This window comes from Elephas maximus, chromosome 9 (assembly GCF_024166365.1).
Source record: "Elephas maximus indicus isolate mEleMax1 chromosome 9, mEleMax1 primary haplotype, whole genome shotgun sequence".
Lineage (NCBI taxonomy): Eukaryota > Metazoa > Chordata > Mammalia > Proboscidea > Elephantidae > Elephas > Elephas maximus.
Window position 1 is genome coordinate 19,896,905 of NC_064827.1, and position 7,289 is coordinate 19,904,193.

Sequence of the window (7,289 nt, forward strand, 5' to 3'; positions counted from 1 at the left end):
CACTTTTGTTGCCCAACAATGACAGCCTGAGTTCCTTATTAATGGATTCTTTATTAACAATAACCACCACCATCTGTTAGTTTTTCACACCGTGGTGGCTTCTGTGTTGCTGTGATGCTGGAAGCTATGCCACTAGTATTTCAAATACCAGCAGGGTCACCATGGTGGACAGGTTTCAGCAGAGCTTCTAGATTAAGACAGACTAGGAAGAAAGGTCTGGCAATCTACTTCTGAAAATCAAACATTTTGGTGCCAATCTAGATTTCCCTTTTACTCACTTATCAACTGTAGTCAATCAGTTCTCTAGATCGTAGGTATGAAATATTTATTGTGTGCATTTTCTTCTCTCTATCCCAATGGTCTTAATTTTAGATCTTCAATCTCACATAATTCTTTTAACAAGTATCTCCTTTACATCAGCCCCTACCATGACTATAAAGTTAATTTCTGGTCATGATTTCAAACACTTTACTCTGTTGTTCAAGTTTAGTCTCTATAACTAGTGAAAAAATAAAAGGACTAAGGAAAGTTAACCTAAATACCATCTCAGTTTTCAACTAGCTACACAGATGGTCAAATGCATAGTTTGCTGGCACAAAACTCCTTCCATCTTCATAGCTCAATTTCCTAAGACAGGGGACATAATTTCTAAACATCAAAAATATAGTCGAATTGTCATAAAACTTGAATCATCAATAAAAATCATGAAAGGTCACCATTCTATTTGTACTTTTGACAATTTTAAACTCTCATTTGTATCAATAAAAATAAAAACTATATCTTCCATCTCATGGACAGTTCCAACTTCCAAATTATCCATATCCCCCCACTCAATTATTTTTCATGCTATGCCAAAATAAAGTTATGAGAAAGAAGGGCCTGTATGAGTTGTGGCTATTACAATTTAAGGTTAATAAGTTCCTAGCATATGTACATGCTTTTACAGAAATGAAATACAAATTAAATTAAAAAATAGGGAGAGTGCTCCCTTACGCCATGCATATACTAAAGTGGAAGGATACAGAAAAAATTAGCATTGACCCCAAGCAAGAATGACACACAAATCCACGAAGCATGCCATACTTTTAAAGTGTAATCCCAAAATGAGAAAACTGGAGGAACCATAGTTTTGTTTTCTTTCTTTAACTTGTCCAAAATCAGTTGTTAATAGTAAAATCTATGCTAAAGAATAAAAAAAATTAGGCTGGCTTAAAAAAATAAAAGGGGTGGTGGTGGTGGTGGAAAGGGGTATTGCATAAGTAACTCAGATTACTGTTAGGAACTGAAGCACATTTCATTTCTATTTCAACCAGAAAATTCCCTTACATGAAGAGCACTTGACTAAACTAAAACTCCTGGGTGAAAATGCCATTTCTACCTGTGTTTTAAGGAAAGTCCCTAAGTCTCTATTGTCCTCAGTGTTCTTGTGCGAGGAAAGGAGGGAAAAAAAAAAAAAAAAAAAGGATTATATACTACATAAATTTTAAGATCTTCTGTTCTACATTTCTAATGTGGATAAAAAAAATATCAAATTGGATATAATCACTGTGGTAAAAATATAAATCACTTTGTTGTAGTTAGATGTCATCCAGTTGGTTCTGACTCACAGAGACCCTATCAAACAGAGTAGAACCATCCCATAGGATTTCCAAGGAGCAGCTGGTGGATTTGAACTGCCAACCTTTCAGTTAGCAGCTGAGCTCTTAACCACCATGCTACCAGGGCTCCATACAAATCATAGAGAGACCAAAATATGAAGGCAAACCAATAAAAACCAATAAACAATGTCATGCTTCTGGGAAACAAAGAATATGAGACATTTGTGATTTAAAATTTGAGCTTTATGATTTAAATTGTTTTAATTTTCAAGGGAGGGACACCAGCTTTAATGTGGCACCTCTAAATTGTCTTTAGTTAAAGTGTAAGGCAATCAGAACCACAAAAGCTTAAGCATTGTTTTCAGTAAGGTATGGATGGCTTTGCTTCAGTGTGAAGATGCATTTGGAATAGAAAAACTAAGTAACAGCAACAACCTGTGTTTGGTGAAGTTCTATCCAGAAATTCAAGTTCGAAGCAGAAGCAGAAATAAGATGAGTGAGCTGTTTAGTTGGATGGACTGACAAAAGTGAATATAATGATGGAATGTTCCTGACATGGGAACCCAAAAGTCTCCCCATTGTGTTATGATTCTGATGTCATTGAATCAGGAACACTCACACAGTTGTTAAACATGCTGGTTGTAGATCTGTGTAAACAGCACTTTCAACAATGGTCACAACACTTTAGAAAAACCTAATAGGGAGTCCTAGGAACAGATGTGCTTCTGTCCAAACCACGTACTGAGAATTCTAATTACACAGGCAGCTAAATCACTACAACATAATTGCCACTACCGAGTGTGGGATGCAATCACTGCTTACCCGCCTTTGTTTTCCCAAAATAAGTATTAGTGATCCTCCCAATTTAACAGACTGCCCAGGGCTGTTGGGAAAACCAGCAGCAAGCTCCTTAGCAGCCAGAGGGGATAAATCGATTTCTGCAGACTTGTTTATGGGGCTCAGAGATTTAACTTTTGTCTGCATCCGAGGTCACAGGTCAAGACGGCTTAAATATTTTCTTTCCTAGCGTATATGGGTTCTTATAAAATGAGAGAAGGAATAAAGTAAAAATGTATTAAATGCAAAATTAAATTGAGCACTGATAAACCTCACTTTGAAGGGCATTTAATCAAATTGAAATGTATTTTTCCATCTCAGTTTCGCATGAAGTGCAACGTGCACTATTTGAAAATTAGATAATCTTCTTAAAAGCTATTATAGTACAACTCCACCTTCTTGCTAACCAAATTTACTGTAATGTGGCTGAGATTGTTTTTCTTTCACAATTTCTATTTGTTGTTTAAAAGAGTGATACATTTTAAAATCTTTTTCATTTCCATAAAATAAATGCATTTCAATGCTTCTGAAAGAAAAAAATGTAAAAATATATAATATTTATATTAAAAATGTATGCTTTCTCTAGAATAAGTATATATATAAACATGCTCACAAAAGCACATTATGCAACTAGTGAAAGAATATAGCTTTTAAAAGTAACTATTGTAAATGATATTTTATTTTTTCATGCCCACACACCAAAAAACTGTGGTTTGAGAAATATGTAGTTACATCTTGAGGCACTTTGAAATTATGTGTAAGATTGAGACTATATCCTCAAACAGTTTCCAGTTTTAAATTTGAATGTGCTAGAAATGAAAAAAAAAATAGAAATGTGACTTTCAATAGAATTGGATTTTAAGAAATCAAGGCTTTAAAAAAAAAGACTTCTAGAATTTAACTACAGAAAACAATTTTTGAAGTAGATCAACACAAACATTTTGGGAACTAAAATAACAGTCTTATTTAAATAAGCATGTTATATTTTGGTATAACTATTCCAAGCCCTTTATTTTGTTATGTTGTTGGGTACTGTGGAATCAGCTCTGACTCATAGTGGCCCTATGCATGAGAAAGAAACATCGTGGGGTCCTGTGCCATTCTCACTGTACTAGGTATTGTCTAAGCCCATTGTTGCAGCCAGTGTGTCAATCCATCTTTACACACTCCTGTAAGAAATTCATGGTGGGGAAGGAGCAAAACCACTCCCAATTGTCATATCATATTTGAGGTTCTATAGAACTCACCAAAAGATTTAATAATATGTGCAAGAAACATAACTTAAAATATCCCAGCATTCTGGTTATTATCATTGTTAATTTAAAAATGTCACTTATTGTTTAATTTTACTAAATGTTATATAGATACATAAAATTTAGTAAAATTAAATAGATATATAAACATTTAGTAAAATTAAACAATACATATATATATATATTTTGCACAATCAAATGCAGGAAATAATTAAGTGCTTTAAATAAATCTTATCACCTAGAACAAATAAAAGTTGTTGCTTGTCTTAAAGCTAATGTAACTTAGGCAAAATATAAAGTTTAGATCCAGGCTGTAACCTATTAGCAGTTGCCATCCCACTGGATCCTGAACAGAATGCATGATCTCATCCGCTCATGGCAAAGGAACATCCTTCTTAGAAGTGCATCTTCAGTGGCCGCATCTCTGGAATGCCTACCTAGCACAGGAAAAGCAGCATCCGCAGTACTGCCAAACCAGCCTCAGAAGTATTGCTCTTTAGAAGCAGAACGACAGTGAGTAATGGTAAGAAATAGGGCGCTGCCCCTGTGGGAACGCAGCAGCAGATGCAGCAAAATATTTAAACTTCCAACTGCTTTTTCCCAGAGATTTAAACACCAGCAAATAAGGCCCTGTAGACATATAAAAGATAAGAGCAAATTTAACTCCCTTTTCACCTGTTCGGCTGCCACAGGGGTCATTTCTCTCTGTGTAATTTTAAGTTAGTTCCATTTCTGCCCTACTATTATGCAGTTCAAGGAGCTCTGGTGCCACAGTGGTTAAGAGCTCAGCTACTAACTGAAAGGTCGGTGGTTCAAACCCTCTAGCTGCTGGAGAAAGATGTGGCAGTCGCTTCCATAAAGATTACAGCCTTGGAAACCCTAACAGGCAGCTCTATTCTGCCCCTTAGGGTCACTACGAGTCTGAATCAACTTGAAGGCAAGGGATGTGGGTATTATGCAGTTCCTCTGAGGAGCCAGCATAAACACAAGGGAAGATAGAAGACTCAGAGATTAAACCTCAGAGTAGTCTGATTTATTCAATCTAATTAGGAAAGCACCAAAGTTAGTTACAGGTAGCCCTGTAGAACTGCAGGAAAAGGAAGCCATTTATCCAGACCATTTCCTGAATACTCAGGCTGCTACAGTGCTTGCTGTGGGGCAGAATTCCACCCTCTGGATTTTACCTGGTTCCCTATGCTGCGATCTTTATTAAGATGCAGGTGTCATGCTCAGCTGCTAACCAAAAGGTTGGAAGTTTGAGTTTACCCAGAGGCACCTCGGAAGAAAAGCCTGGTGATCTACTTTTGAAAAATCGGCCATTAAAAACTGTATGTGGCACAGTTTTACTCTACCATACATGGGGTCGCCATGAGTTGGAGTCAACTCGAAGGCAACTGTTGGACCCTTAGGAAAGCCAACAGGTGAAACTGTTAGCTGTATTAGTAATACATGAGTATTGATGAAAGAACTGGCAGAGATGGTGCTGCTTGTCGAAGGCAAAACTCAGAGAACTGAGAAGGTAAAACTCAGGAAGATTGAGGGCTACTCTGGTCTGCTTAGCTTGCCACCAAACGTGAAGTATGCTGTCCCTCTCCCCACCTGACCCCATTCAACTGGATCTAAATCTAAAAGATTATCACCCAATGCTTTTAAATCTTGGCAATATTTAATTGCAAACAGAAAATATAAAATTTGAGTTCATTGCTTTACCTGATAGGAATTTATTCTTAAAAAAGCCTCTTAATCCCCCAACATGTGAATAGTTGAAGAGTTTAATCTTAAATCAAGAAAGAAAGAGCACTGAACATGAACTAAGAAGACTTGAATTCTATTATCAGTTTTGGTATAAATCAAATATGGACATTTATCAGATATTTCTGGGCTTCAGTTAGTCTGTTGTCTTACAAACACACAGGACATAAGAGGCAGCTAATCTCTAAGATATTTTAGAGCTCTAAAAACACAAGCTAAACAAAGGAATACATTTCCGGTTGCTGAATAAAAGAAAATAGACATTTTGATATCGCCTCTCTGCTAAGGTTAGACGTCAGATTATTTCTGCGTATTAGCCTATAATTTACATGTAAAACTAGGATATGCTACTCATGTAACCAAAGTCACTCAAACCATTTGGGTTTCAAAGACAGTACATGGACCTATTCATTGTTTTACCTAGACAGCAGGGTTATGCTTGTGAAAGAATACAATTCTAATATCTCAGCCATAACCCTCTCGTTCAAAATGCTCAGTTATCCACGGAGAGGACTGTAGAAAACAGGTTGCAATCATCACCTTGGGGAGCCTGGTGGTATAGTGGTTAAAAGTTATGGGTGCTAACCAAAAAAGGTTGGCAGTTCAAATCCACCAGGTGCTCCTTGGAAACTCTGTGGGGCAGTTCTAACTCTGTCCTATAGGGTCGCTATGAGTTGGAATGGACTCGATGGTAACAGGTTTTTTAACAGGAATTACCACCTGGGAGAAGAATAAAATCCTACAAAAAAAATCCTACAGCACAGGAATTTGTAGCCAGTCATTGGACCTGTATGGGATACAGGGCTCCAATGGGCCTTCTAAAAAAAGTCTGTAACATTTTGTATGAAGTGTATGTATACATTTTTCTCAGATGTTTCATAGCTTCAAAGTGGCTTATGATGCAAAACATAACAAAACAAAGTAAGCAGATGGCTCTCACCTCAAGACCAACATGACATAAAGAGACAAGATAAAATGTGATGTTTCTGGGGAGACACACTAGATAAGGAAGAAGACGCTGACACTCCAGGATCTTCCCCTGATCATTTCCCACAGGATCTGCCTGCCCAACTCTGCAAATACCAAAGGTTGCTTTATTTTTAGTGGAGTAAAAATCCAAATGACCATGCATAATGGATGGCTGCTCCAAACAAATTGTTGATCAGTAAACTGTGACAATTGTGGTTTCAGTGAACTCTTTCTTTGTGATTAACTTCAGGGTCCTCTAAATCAGAGCCCTGGTGGTACAGTGGTTAAAAGCTTGGCTGCTAACCAAAAAGGCTGACAGTTTGAATCCACTAGCCACTCCTTGGAAACCCAACGGTTCTAGTTCTACTCGGACATTTAGGGTCGCTATGAGTCAGAACTGACTTGATCGCAACGGGTTTGGTTTTCTTCGTTTCTTTGTGATTACTGGTTATTTCTTATGCTGTGTAACGAGGGGCAGAGTTCAGAATTTGCAATGAATATTAAGCTTTTTATTATTTTTAATATTTTTATTATTTTTTTTATTAAGCTACCATCTTCCCTTCAAAGAGAGTCCGTAACGTAAAAGAGAGGAAGTCAGTCTCAGCAAAGCCATGGAAGGTGCCAGGGAGCCTTCTTTCTTGTTGGACATCCAGACATGTATTGTGGAAGAAACCTTTATTATGCATCTGAACCATCATGATGTAGAATGGATATATTTCCCATAATTGAGTTTGTGCCTGTATTTTAACAGGAAGAAGATAACAGTGTCTAAGGGTTTTGTGGCTGTTGTTGTTAGTGCAGTCAAGTCGATTCTGACTTCATAGCGACCCTGTATGACAGAGTAGAGTTGTCCCATAGGATTTCCAAGGAGCGGCTGGTG

The 7,289-nt window shown here is 37.1% G+C and overlaps 1 non-coding gene across 1 annotated transcript; it reads left to right on the forward strand.

Moving 5' to 3' along the window:
• The first annotated feature begins 983 nt into the window (after positions 1 to 983).
• Positions 984 to 1,087, forward strand: LOC126083484 (U6 spliceosomal RNA). The gene has a single exon (XR_007518827.1). It is a non-coding gene; the product is annotated as a U6 spliceosomal RNA (small nuclear RNA).
• The last annotated feature ends 6,202 nt before the right edge of the window (positions 1,088 to 7,289 follow it).